Raw genomic sequence first — 15087 nt, 5'->3', positions numbered from 1 at the left:
AGGTGTAATTTGAACTCAGCTCTGCCCACCTTCAGGGTCAGTGCTCTGTCCAATGACCACCTAGATGCCCCTTGTTTTAATGAAAATGGTGGTAATAGAGGTATCTCCAAAAATTTCAATCTACAGATAAATGGTGGAGAATTCTACCATTCGGCAGGATGCTTCCAAAAATTTTAATGATGGACAATATTTTGACTAAAGATCTGGATGACAGGGTGATTTTTTCTTCTTTTTATATGAAAGCTTTGCAGTAACATTGACAAAGCCAACAATACATTAAAATTCCTGGAATCTGCAATCTGCTGCTATTTCTGTAACACTTATTATTGTTAGAGGGCAACTCATAATTATCTCTATTGGGCACTGCAGTGTCAACCCAACAAGAAGATGAATCAGACTTTGGCCAGTGTTTCTATAATGAAGTTGTATTAGTCTGAAGTTGGACTTTAATTTTTGTCTGGTACACAAAGAGACACTAACTGGGCCAACATAGGAATAAAAGGAATGAATTGAGTTCAGGGATGTATGCGGCTATCTTCAGCTAACCTTATATTCTAGCTCTCATTATGCAAGCTTGCCCATTTGGATAATAATATGGCATGTGGTTGCTTTAAATTCGGTTTATCTCCAAAAGCTTACCCAATAACATATCCTAGAGGACAGTTGGGAATTAAAATCCTTAACTTCAGAACCTAGGCCAGATCCAGGTTTCTAACTACCAAATATTGCTTGGGTAGTATGTTTTTTCTCTTTATTTCACCCTCTCCCACATTTAGACCCTCTAAGGAGGCAGCCTGATTATAGGACAGTCTCTCTGGAAGATAATTAGTGGAGAGAAAATGGTGGTTCCATTAGCTAATACTAAAAACAACAACATATTTAAATAAATCATCATCATCAGTGGCATTTATATAACACCTTGAAGTTTGCCAACTGATTTGCATATATTATCATTTTATCCACACAGCATAGCTATGAGCTAGGTGGTATTAATATCCATATTTTATATATGAAGAAACAGAGACTGAGAGATATTAAGTGACCACCACTAAATCAGATTCAAAACCAAGTCTTCTCAATTTCATGTCTAGTCTTCTACATCCTACACTACCACACTTCCTAGAATAATCAAATAAGCAATCTACTGGCACTTGGGATTGTTTTTGATCCTTATGCCTGATGTTCCTCTAAGATAGCATATGATCATATATCTACTTTTTCTTTTCATGTGTGCGCTAGCTGTACTGTTTTTAATGTAATTCCATTTCTATACAAATGCTAGGGCTCGCCCACCTAATTCTAGAGCCTTCTTACATTAGATTCAATTGGATTATTAATAGCAAAGAACAATAAGGACACAGCTTCTGTTTAAAGGGAAAATTTAGGGACAAGTAGGAAACAAAGGCAAAACTCCAGTCCAATTGATCTCTCTGAATGATGTGTGACTTCCTCCTGATTGATGAGCAAAAAGTATAGGTAGGACTGAAAGTAAGTGTTAATGGTGACCTATCCAGTAGATATGCACAAGGAGTTACCCAGGAATGCCCAGAAGGAAGTGAGGAATACTTTAATCACATCCCTCTACTCCCACTCCATTCAATTTCCTGGTCTCTTAGATCTCTCTGATAAGTTATCATGATACCTGAATATCTCTGCTAAACAGAATGCATTTGGGCAGCTGTTTAATGGCAGCATCAAAAAGCAAATCAGGATCTTATACCACATAAGAATGTCCTGATGTGGGGTTGATATGGTTTCATGTTTACTGCAATTGAGATTCAGTTTTTTATGGGCTTCTCTTTCAAAGAGGGAAATCAAGAAAGATTGCATTCCTGCAAGATATTAAAATAAAAAGGCTTGGGCTATAGTATTCTAAGCAAAGGGAGGGTAAAGTATTCAGCCACTGAGTTACAATCTCATCTTAGATTATATCATTTGGAGGCAATAGGGCTGTTCACAGCAGTTTAGATGCTCACTGTGTTCTTTGGCAACACAGCATTCATCAATGTTATATCTGCAGAGGTTAAGACAGTCAAACTACTGGAATGTGAGAGGAATGTGGGATGGTGGCATAGATCTTCCTCATAAAAACTATTGGCTTGATTTAATCACATTTTAAAGCATTGGCAGTTAATCAACCATTCACCACTAATAGGTAAAAGCCAGATTTGCTCTGGACAAACTGCCCTAATATCTGAAAATTGCACAGTGGTAACCTTTTAAAGTCTGCTTTTAAAATCTTGTTAAAGACTATTTTTACTTGTATTTTCTAATTTTTTAATCAAATAAATGTGGCAAGTGAAATCCATTCTTAATCAGTCAACACATTTTATGCAGAGAACTTGCCGTGCACTCTTCATATGATTTTCTAGGAACTTCTGAAGAGTTCTTCAAAATCTGACATGCACTATTTGCAAAAGTGCACTTGGTTGAAGTGGGAATGAGAGCAGTGAAGATAACCAAAGAGCTGCCTCATAGTCTAAGATCTTATTCAAAGTCCCGATTTTAACAGGTTACCAACTATTAGTATTACACTTAATTGGACAATGTACCAACATAGGCAGTATGAGCTCCTATTATATGAATCATAGCAGTATAATCAACAATTTGGGATTATTAAACAAATCTAAATAGTTCTTATTAACATGCCACAATGGGAGAGGCTGCATGACTTAGAGAACAACAACAACAAAAAAATAGAGTTCTCTGTTTTACCCTTAGCTTGGGTCACTCAAACTAATGAAGTTAAGGTTGTATTAGTTGAAGTTTTTTTTTTTTTTTCCCTGATTGGAATTCGTTGGGCTTTTTGTCACATGTATGAGTGTATAAATGTATGAATGTACCTGCCTCTCTATCTATCCAAGGTAAAAAATTTGGAATGGTACTTATGCTCTGATATGATACCAAATAAGATGATTAAAAATTAGGAAATATGGGATTGGAACATCTGAAGAAAGCACTTGTCATTTTCTTCAAGCTTTCATGGTCCCAATCCTCTGAAATTTTTAGACGTTTCATTGGAATTGATTATAAATGCATTGAATCTGACCATGGAAGTCACTCTTTACCCAGAAAGCGGCTTTTTGTCTGTCTGGATTCATGGCAGTAACTAAGAAAAGAAATAAACATGGCATGATCTTTCCTCATAGGAAACAGTTCACTTTTATTGATGCTTTCATGGTGTGGTAAAAGAAGATTTTTGAGAAATATGTCAGTATGTAACAAGTTATAAAGTAAATTATAATTGAAATTCTGCATTGGGTATTTACAAATGCAAAGTTATCTGCCTGATTCCAGTGGTTTAAAAATGAACTTAGCCAAACAATGCTTTCTGTGTATAACTAGTTGATGATGAATAACTGATTTGACTGTGTTTTTTGTTAAATTTCACCAGTTAATTTCATATGACATAGAATGTGTTGATTTCTTTTCTTTTGTCTTTTCATAAACTACTGAATTCCACCTCTGATGGGGTGGACCAAGTATTAAATATTATGGGGTTAATGTTTTTCTAAAAATTTTGCCTTATGTCTAACCCTCAATATAATTTACTGTCACATAAAGAATACAATAAATTCTTGATAGAGTAAGGCAAAAAGAAGACAAAAGTAGCCATTAATATCTTGACAGCTTAACACTGTGAAATGGTCTGAATATTTCCACATGGATATACATAGGGCAGGTATTATTATATCTATCTAACAGAAAACTTATGGATTATATGAATGGATAATATTATGGATCTAAGAGAAAACTTATGGATTATATGAAGGAAGTACACTGCTGAAATGAGAAATCAGAATGACTAATTTTTTAGTTTATTTTCCATGGTATAAAGACAATATTATAGAAGCTCAAGACTATATTTTAATAAGTTAAATGAATAGGATTCAATTACCAGCACTTTGTTCTATACAATGGTGCTTACCAAATATGATTGAAGGAGAACAATTATCATTATTGTCATTTCATTGTTATCATAATCATCCTCACCACCATCATCATAAAAATGAAGACCCTAAAATGTCCTTGGAACCATAAACAGATGTAGTGTCTACAATTAATCATATATAATATTGTCTGTGTGATTCTAGACCAGTCATTTTACTTGCTTCCTCATTTGTAAAATGAAAAGAAGGGATGTTAGTGAATTTCACTCAGTATGGGTCAGGAATGTAATGGACAGGAAGCAAAGCCAAGTGAGCCTTAGGCTACATTTGAGAAGCAGAGTGCCATTAAAGAGAGGGGGAATAGCTCTTCCATCTACTTCTCTGATGAGGTTCCATCTGGAGTCTTGTGTTCACTTCTGACTACCCCATTTTGGGAAGTATTGAGATAATAGTAATTATGATGGTGATAATTAGAGATATAATGTCCACTATACTGGACACTTCAGCAGGAAGTTGGTTCTCCTTCCCTGAAGATGTCTAAGTAGTGACTGAATAAATCCCTTTAAGGAATGTTGTGAGGGGGGATTCTTGTTCAGTTATGAGTTAAACTTTATGGCTTCCTCAATTCCCTACAACTCTTGAGACTGATTCTATTAACATCAATTCCTTTAGATAGTGAATTATATGTTTGGCATATTTTGCCCATTCATGTATTCATTAATTCAAAAGATGTCTATTGATTGCCTACTCTGCACAGTTGTGGGAGACAGATGTAAAGTGCTTAGCACAGTACCAGGCATACAGTGGTTGCTATATAAATGCTATCATTAATATATCATCATTATTATCATCATCAACAACAACAATAGCTAGCATTTATACACCACTTTGAAATCTGCAATGTAGTTTGCAAATAAAATTGGATTTTATCCTCACAACAACCCTGGGAGGAAGGTGTTACTGTTATTCCCATTTTATAAATTATTATTCCCTTTTACAAAAGATAGAAGTTAAGGGACTACTTGAAAATGGTCACATAACTAGTAATTTATCTGAGTCCAGATCTAAACTCAGGACCTCCTGATTTCAACTGTAGTACCCTATTCACTATGCCACCGAGTTTTACCCTCATGAATACTATATTTTAGTGAAGAAATAAAGTATTTTTCCAATTATAGAATGCAAGATAGAGTATTTTTCCAGTTCTCTGGGAGTTCAGAAAAGGGATAAATTACTTTTAACTTTGAAAAGCATGTGAATTATGCTTTTTATGAATTTTAAGGATGGGTAGCAATTAGAGAGTTTGATCAGAAGAAAGAGCATTTTCAATTTTGGCCATAGCTTCAGCAAAGACAAGGGGACAGGAGGACTTAGAATGTATACATGGAAAGAAAAAAAAAAAAGGAAAGTAAGAAAAGTCAGGCCAAAACATGGAGAGGCGTGTCAGGGTAAAGTATTTTGGCTTTATTTGGGAAACCATGAGGAGGCAGCAGCTAGGTTGCCTAGTGGATAGAGTATTGGGACTGAAGTCAGGAAGACTCATCTTCCTGAGTTCAAATTTGACCTCAGATTCTTACTAGCTCTGTGACCCTGGGCAAGTCACTTAATTCTATTTACTTCAGTTTCCTCATCTGAAAATGAGCTGGGAAAGGAAATGGCAGACAACACAAGTATCTTTGCCAAGAAAACACAAAAATAGGGAGAGAAGGAGTGAGGACTTAAAATTTCTCAACAATAACAACAAAAAAATGAGGAGCAGATTTTTGAGACATCAAAGGTACATGATGAGAATTGTTTTTTAGGAAGATTAAGCACTAGCAAATCATTTGGATTGGTGGGAACATGATAGTAGAGAAAGGAAATCCTATGAATCATAATAGAGAACTATTATACCATCTAGATTTAGAATTATGAGGACCTGATCTAAGATAGTGGCAAAGAGAATAAAGTGAAAAGTGAATGCATTAATGCAAGGAATAGTTTGGGTATAGGATCAAGAGGATTTAGAAATTGATTAGTTTAAGCGACCATCAGATTTGGGGCTAGAGGGGACCTTATCGAGTATAATAACTTTTTTATTCATTTTTAAATAAATATTTTCATTTAAAGTTTTGAGTTCCAAATTCTAGCCCTTCCTTCCTCCTTCAGTCCCCTCCCCTCCTCCCTCTGGCAGTAAGCTATCAGATATAGATTATACATTTTGCAGTTACATAAAAAATTACCATATTAGTCACTTTGTATTAGAAAACATGAATAAAAATGAAAGAAAGAAAGTAAAAAATAACATACTTCAGTCTGTGTTCAATATCAGTTGTTTTATTTTTCTTTGGAGGTGGATAGTATGCTTCATCATTAGTGTTTTGGGATTGTCTTGGATCATTGTATTGCTGAGAATAGTTAAATCATTCACAGGTCTTCATTGAATAATATTGCTGTCACTGCCCACAATGTTCTCCTGGTTCTGCTCACTTCACTATGCATTAGTTCATATAAGACTTTCGAGGCTTTTCCAAGATCATCATGCTTGTCATTTCTTATAGCATAGTAATATTCCAACACAATCATATACAACAGCTTGCTTGGCCATTTCACAATTGATGGGTATTCCTTTGATTTCTAATTCTTAGCCACCATAAAAAGAGAATCCCTTTATTTTACACCTTAGTAAACTGAGGCCTAGAGAGTTAAGTGCCTTGCCCCAAATCATATAGATAATAAGTAACAAAGCTGGAATCCAGTGCAAAATGGCACAGATTTTCAAGCATGAGTGGCAAAAATGCAGGCATTACCATTATCTAGATTTGAGATATTAGGAGGTAGAGCAGGTATTGCAGGTAATGGGGGGGGGGGCGTGATGAGTTCAATAAGAAAGAAGGAAAAAAACCAAGAACTTATTAAGCATCTTTTAGATGCCAGGCATATTGATAAATCCATTACTAATATTATATAATTTAATCCTGATAACAACCTTGGGAGGTAAAGGCTCTTATCCTCATTTTTATAGTTGAGGAAACTGAAACAAACAGAAGTTATGTGACTTGCCAAGAATCATATAGCTAATTACTTTCTGAGGTCTGACTTAAACTCAAGTCTTCTAAAATCTAGGACTAACCTCCTATTCACAATGCTTGCTAGGTGCCCCATTCCATTAACTATCCATATGTAGCTGTCTTAAATATGCAACTGGATTATTACAGAAGTAATGGAGAATGATTAAAATATATTATCCTGATGAATAAATTATAAATATTAATAAGATATACTTTAAAGATATATTGTTTTACAGAGTGAGGTTTTAATTGCCTTTTTAAAATTCTTTCTGAAACATTTAGTGACTTTCCAATCCAAGTTATATTTGCACTTTTCCCCAACACCTTTCTAAATAAAGAAAGAAACCAACTCCATAGTGCTTAAACTGGGATTTCATTCAGAAACACTTTTTTTTCCTTTTACTCTGAAGTACAATAGCTATTTCAAGATGCAAATTGTAGCACTCTGCTTTTAAATAATACAGGCTTCATAATTAAAATTCTCCTGTGCTTAAAAAATAATTAGTTATTTGAATAGTTGTTTCAATGAATTCCCTTCTAGAATACCTCTTATTTAAATGAGTTATGAAATAATTAGTGGAAGCATATTATAGTGAGACAAGCTAAAATTAGCTCAATAGTATGGGCACTCTGTGAAGTGATAATCTGACCTTTAAGTTCTAGCTCAAAAGGAAATAGGAGGGGAAGGCTGTCTGAAAAGGAAGAGGAATAAACTGTACTGCCTCAGGTCACTCTTATGTTATAGAAAGGAAACACTAAGGAAAAATTCTTATATTCCTCCCTTCCAGTGGAACAAACATAAAAATCTTGCCCATGAGGTCAAGTTCATACAGAGAAGCAGTTTGGAAAATGTATCCCAAGGCCTTGTAATACTCTCAAAATTCTATTCTGAGAAGGTTCACTTACAGTACAAAGCTTTTCACTTCAGGGCCCTTGGGGTAATGTTTATTTTAGAATGAGTAGGAAAATGAATTGCTCAGCTTTCAGAATTGTTAGTGGGTTTAATTCTTTGCCTATCACTAAATCTGTATAGCTATGTGGTATTAAAAAAATAGAAGAAGAAATATAAGATGGATAGGTGATATTCCAAGTAGCTCTTGAGTGGGAGCTGATCTTATAATTTCTTTTGAACACTACTGGCAAAGTGAAAACAAGGGAACAGAAGGGAAGATGATCACCATTATTGTCATCATATATAGTTTCACCAACCTCTGGAGAAAAAGTGAAAAAATCTATTTGGAAATACAGCTTGTAGCAAGATCCTTCTTAAGCAAGTTAACTGAGAAATCCAGTTCAATTATAAAATATTCATTTTAGAAATATACAAAAAGCAGGAAGAATTCTATGGCATTATAAAAATAACAATAAGGAACTTGGTAATGCTTCTTAAAAATATGCAGCTAAAAAGAGAAAAAGAAAAGAAAGCTAAATTCTAAAAAGATTTGAGTCTCCATCCAAATCCTTTACTTCTCTTCCTTTGTTATTAATGCTAATTTGTGTTATAATGAAAAAAGCTAATTATTCAATCTTTATTCTTTTACTAAAAAATCATTCAAGCCTTAAGTTACAGAAGCATTTTTGACACTATAATGAAAATGAGAGAATAGCATTTAAAATAACTTGGTGAGAGTAAGTAAAAACAATTTTGATTTCCAGACTACCCTTTGGAATACTAAAAATTGATTTTCTTGATAAATGATAGGTTAAGGGAGACAAATCATGGTAAGTAGATAGATTAGATAATATTGCTGCAAATCTCTGATGAAAATATGACCATAAGATAGTAAATTTCATAGAATACTTTCACTTTTATGAACTCTTTCCTGGCACTGATTTTCCCCTATTATATTTTTATAGCCATGGTATAATATTTTATTTAAATTCAGTATAACATAACGACTTTTGAGTATGCATTTTTCAAAATATACAAATGTTAAATATAATTTAAGAGCAACTTGCACCTGGGGAAAAATCTAGAGACCAGCACTGGATGATGATATTGTCAGGAGTAACAGGTCCTTTTTTGTGAGTTTTTTCAGTTAGAATTTAAAGTATGAATTCATGAAAAATCACTTAGGCTGAGACGACAAGTTTCATTTAAAACTCACATTTCTATAGTACTTTACCATTTAAAACAATAGCTAAGTGAAGTAAATAAACCAAAGCTCAAAGGGATGAAGGGTCTAGTACAAATGGGGTCTTTGTACTCTTTGATTTTAATGTCCTGAATTATATTGACCAATACAAGAAAATAGTTTGGATACCATCAAGTCCAATTCCTTCATTTTATAGATAATAGAACTGAGATACCTAGAGTTCAAATGACTTTTTAGTGTCACACAGCTATTAAGTGGCTGAGGCAGGTTTTGAAGCTAGGTAATCCTGACTCAAGACCAGAGTCTTATCAAATAAACATATATAATTTTATGGTAGTATCATTAAAATAAATTCTCTTAAAATCATCATATCATTAAAGGAAAGAAAAGGGACAGAAAGAGGGAAAGAAGAAGGAAGGAAGGAAGGAAGGAAGGAAGGAGGGAGAGAGGTTATACATCTGAGAGAAAATAAAGGTCTTGAGATTATTGGGATTAAAGAAAAGATAAATAGTTCAATAGCTAATGCTACATATGCAGTAAGCTATTAGTAAAAGATTATGTAGATGGAATTATTCTGCTTATACATTCAGTTGGAAAAATGACATGACATAAGGAAAGTGCTTTCTTATAGCATAATTATTAGTGACTAAAACATATTTTAAAGTGACAATATGGAGTTCTTGGTATTAAATTTAACCTTTGTCAGATAAAAAATGATGGAATAAATAATATTCCTCATCCTTTCCAGTTCTGAAAAGAAGTGGTCCTAAAAGGCCTGTATCCTTAAAATTACAGTATATATAATTATTAAACTGGTGTCTATTGCCAAAAAAGTCAGATAGAAATGGAAAAAAAATATCACCTCATCTTCCCTTGTTTGCCTCAATGTATGTATTAGAGTTTGCAATCTAAATGTTTAGATTTAGCTTTTAACAGTGCCATTGGTGGGCTTTGGAAGATTTATCAAGTCAGGTTTACCTGAACCTTAGTCTCCTCACCAATAAAATGGAGAGAATAATGCTACTTCACTGTGATGTCATGAAAATTATGTGATAGAATTTATGTTATAGCAATGTAAACATAAAAACATAAGAGTAAACAGCTCCTGTTGTCATCCTTTCTCTTTAAGCTGTATTCTTTATTCATTAGTCTTCACATAGTACTGCATGGATTTGAATGAATCTTCCTTGACTCACTGATAACTTGCTCCAATCAATTCTTTTAGTTTATCCCATAAAACCCTGAGTACATTATGCAGTCCATACCATAACAGTCCATTAGGCCTCCTAGAATTTCTTTGGAGGTTTCTGTACTACATAAGACTGAAAACAATTTTCCACTGGTGAGCAAGGGAAGGAAACCTTTCATGTCTTCCTTCTCTTCCCATATATTGGCCCTTCCTCACAATAGGAGTATTCCTTATTTTACACTAGGTTTACTTGCATACTTTAACTAGCATCATGTGGAAAGACATTGAATGTCAATCACAATAGAAAGAATATCAAACTTGAAGTCCAAAGATCTATGTATGATTGCCGACCTTGCTACTTGTACCTGTTTAACCAAGGACAATTCCCTTCATTTCACTTCATTTCAATTCTTTGTCTTGGTCTCAGATCTATTCAAATCTAACATTTCGTGAATCTAAGGAATATCTCTAAATGCAACTAAGTTTTCCAGAGAGGTATTTTCAATGGACATTTCCAGAATCTGCTAGGATCTCTCACTCACTACTATAAAGAAATTCAATATCAGGGTTTCAGTATTCCAGGAGGAAAAGGAGAACTTCACACACACACACACACACACACACACACACACACACACACACACACATACAGGTGGGGGAGAGAGAATACAAGTTTAATTTATATGAACATTTTATCTCTCAGTTCTGTTCCCCTTTCTGTCTCTTTCAAGGAAAGATATTTGCTTTCAATTTGCACCATTACAAATATCTGGTATGTACAAACTACTTAACACAGCCCTACATAGTGGTAGTTTTCTGGTTCCTCTTATATTAAAGAAATGCAACTTTCCAGTATACTAAATCTTCTTACCCGTTTTCTGAAAGTATCCACTTTCACACTTCAAAATTACATGAAGACTACCTTGACACTGCTGTAAGTTTCAAATCACAACAAGTTCTGCTTTTCAATGGGAAAATGTCCTTATAGTTTTACAACCTTTGTCCCATGATGCTTTAAGTTTTGCATATTTTAAAGTTATGCTTAAAAAAGCAATTTAAGAATGATCCTGAGTTTTTAACCATCCTTGAAAAGTAGGAAAATGAAAGAGACTTTTTGGTTTTCATTAATTTACACACTGAACAAACATTTCTTACTTTCTTATTGTAACTTCAATACTGTGCTAGAAAATGGGGGAGATGATCCCTGCCTTCATGGAGTTTTTATTATAGCAAAAGCATGATACCAATGTAGATGGTTATAATATTCTATCATACCAACCTTGGAAGGATGGAAATGCAAAAAGCCTCTGGGATTGTTTCAATTCTTCAGGGACTGAAAGGATTTCACAAAGAGGCAAAAGGACATGTGAAACACAACTCAAAAGGCCTTTTAGCTTTCGAGTCAGATAGTACTATTTACTTGGACGTGGGAGGAAAAGTAATGGATCTTCACAGAGGATGCCCTTGGACTCAGAATACTCAATTTTCACAAGCTCTCCATTACCATCACTGCTCCTACAGCATGAACAAAATGTTTATGCTTCAGAAAAAGGGAGAGAGAAAGAGAAAACAGAGAAAAAGAGAGAGAGAGAGAGACAGAGAGAGAGACAGAGAGAGAGAGAGAGAGAGAGAGAGAGAGAGAGAGAGAGAGAGAGAGAGAGAGAGAGAGAGAGAGAAAACCAATAACTCAAAGTTCTGAATGTACAGGTCAGGCTTATTGTTACCTGGTAACCAAATGGATGAACTGGGATGCTTTTGGGTACATTAACCATCAGATATTAACCTTAATTTCAAAGCCATTTATTGGAATATCTCACTACTTTCCTCATGTCCTCACCCCTAAGGAGTACTCATTCATCCTTTAACATTGATATAGTAGATTGGGCATTGGCATTATATTAAAGAAGACCTCACTTCAAATCTTAGTTCAGACCTTGGGAAAGTCACTTAGGATCTCAGTTTCAGTTTTCTCACCTATAAAATAAATGGGTTAGATCCAACAGCCTCTGTGGTCCCTTCTGGCTCTAAATCTATGATCCAATAATATAGTATCCTTAGTTATGTGATATATTAATGAAGTGTCAATTCAAAGATTCTTTATTAAGAATCTACCATATGGGGCAGCTAGGTGGCACAGTGGATAAAGCACTGGCCTTGTATTGAGGAGGACCTGAGTTCAAATTTGACCTCGGACACATGACACTAACCAGCTGTGTGACCCTGGGCAAGTCACTTAACCCTCATTGCCCCCCCCCCAAAAAAAAGAATCTACCATATGCTGTGGTAGGTGGTGGTGTCTAAAGGGGAAAATGAAGTAGCTCCGGGACCCCAAGGAATGGGTGACAAACAATATGGATGCAGGTAAGTAAATTTTTAAAATATGTAAAGTAATGTCAAGAGACAAGCATTATTAATTGGGAATAAGGAGATAGAAAAGGCCTCTGATTACTGTCAATATTCAATCCTACACTAGAACACTTATGATGTATGTTTTAGTGATGCTATTTCTTCAGTCCCTTCCAAATCTACAATGCTTTTTTTTTTTTTTTTGGTGAGGTAATTGGGTTTAAGTGACTTGCCCAGGGTCACACAGCTAGTGAGTGTTAAGTGTCTGAGGCCGGATTTGAACTCAGGTCCTCCTGAATCCAGGGTGAGTGCTCTATCCACTGCGCCACCTAGCTGCCCCTACAATGCTATTTTACTATATATACAGTGGCACCTGAACTGACCCTAGCTGCATGCAAGGCATTCCAAGAGATTAGGGGAGTGGCCTGTCCCTGGAATAATAATAGACAATCTATGCAAAAACAAGACATGGGAAATTATATGTAGGGGACAGCAAGCAGGCCAGTCTGGCTAGAGAATTCCACTGAATTTTTCTTTGCATGAGGCAAAAGCAGTGTGAAATCACCCTGAGAAGATAAGTTGAAGCCATATTTTGAAGGACTTTAACTGTCAAATATAAAAATCTGTTTTATCTTAGTGGCAAAGGGGAGATACTGAAGTTGTTTAGTCAGGGGATTGAAATGGTCAGACTTATGCTTTCCAGTACTAAGGTGTTAACTTTGTAGAGAATGGGTTGGAAAAAGGAGAGACTGGGCATAAGATCACTTAAAACAAAATCATAATAGATAAGGTCAAATGAAATGAAGGATAGGCTGAGTTTGAGTAGAGTCTATGAAAACTGAAAGAGAGGAACAGATATGAAAAATCTGGGCAAAAGGTAATAATATTTGGTCAGGGATTGAATATGCAGGTAGAGAGAGGGGGAAAACCTGAAGGATAACTCCTAAATTATGAATTTGAGAAATTATAAATATTGCGGTGTGATCAAATTAAACTGAGAAGTGTAGAGGATAAATGGATTTAATGGGAAGGGGTGAGCCAGATAATAAAGTTTTCATTTTCAGCTTGTTAAGTTTAAAATGGTTACAGGACATCCAGGTGAGTGTATCCAGTAGTCAGTTGGTTATATGGGACTAGAGTTAAGGAGTGAGATTAGGAAAGGATAGATTTGGAAGCTATCTTCTTAAAATTAGACTAGTAGGAACAGATAACAATCACCAGAGGAGAGATCTTAGACAAAAGGGCATATTAAAAACACATAGTGGAGGGCAGCTAGGTGGCGCAGTGGATAGAGCACTGGCCCTGAATTCAGGAGTACCTGAGTTCAAATCCAGCCTCAGACACTTAACACTTACTAGCTGTGTGACCCTGGGCAAATCACTTAATCCCAATTGCCTCACTAAAAAAACAACCAAACAAACAAACAAAAAACACATAGTGGAAGGGGGCAGCAGAGGTACAAGTAAAGGAAACTGAAGAAGGAAAGATAGATTTGATAACAAAAACAAACAAAAAATATGGTGTCATGGAAGACAAGGGAAAAGTGTTTGGGAAAATGATTAAGGAATCCCCTCGAAATGTTTAAGTGAGTTATAGTTATCAATATTTATTCTATGAGAAATAATAAAATATCTTAGTATTACTTGCTGGGAAAATAGTTTTGGCCCTATTGACCCATTAAAGTGGGAATCTACCACACCCCTAGAAACCCCTAGAACACACTTTAAAAAGCACTAGTATGCAGTCTCAAAAACTGCTGTAGTCAAGTTCAAAGAAAAATAGGAAAATGACATTTAATTCAATATGTATATTATCTTTAAGATGATTTGTAACTTTGGAGAGAGCAATTGTAGTTGAGTATTGAAGGCAAAAAATGAAAATAATTGAAGACACTGAGATGTGTATGGAATGATGAAACAGGGGCAGTAAATGTGGAAAACTATATTCAAGGATTTTGGCTATGGAAGAAGAAAGATATTGGACCATAGTTTCTGTAATGTTTACTGATTTGCCTTTCTTTTTTTCAGAAAATACTTAATATATAGCAACATGTCACATGAAGTAAACCATGCAAATAATTCTATTTTATTATGATGTCATTCCTTGCTATGAGTTACATTCATCATCCATATACTCTGGGGAATATGTTTTTCACAAGCACATGGAAAAGAAAAGATCATTTCTGTGCCTACTCCATAATTTTGACTTGGTCAGAATATTCTCTCAGGTCTAAGTCAAAGTTGCTTCTAACTTTTATATGATTGATATTTCCCTACAATTTCAAAGAGATTTACAGGAATTCATTGGTCAGGAGCTGGGAATATCACTGAGTACCTCCTATACATCCCATGAAAAGTGAGAATAGAATTACCCCCATGGAGTACACTTGTCTGTCCTAAATTACTTTGTCTATTTTAATGTTTCTCATTAGCTTTATGATGACATGATCCTTAAGTATAGTGTATATGATTGTATATGCTATGATTCATATAATGAAATATACTCACTTAAAAACA

General features: G+C 34.8%; 1 protein-coding gene across 1 annotated transcript in view; it reads left to right on the top strand.

Annotated features, from left to right (window-relative positions):
* Positions 1 to 15087, top strand: part of DCC (DCC netrin 1 receptor) — a 1450760-nt gene that overhangs the window by 518764 nt on the left and 916909 nt on the right. The gene's annotated exons all lie outside the window — the stretch shown is intronic.

The sequence above is a fragment of the Dromiciops gliroides genome, chromosome 1 (assembly GCF_019393635.1).
Source record: "Dromiciops gliroides isolate mDroGli1 chromosome 1, mDroGli1.pri, whole genome shotgun sequence".
NCBI classification, from domain to species: domain Eukaryota; kingdom Metazoa; phylum Chordata; class Mammalia; order Microbiotheria; family Microbiotheriidae; genus Dromiciops; species Dromiciops gliroides.
Note: the sequence above shows the minus strand (reverse complement) of the source record. Positions and strands in the feature narration are given on the sequence as shown.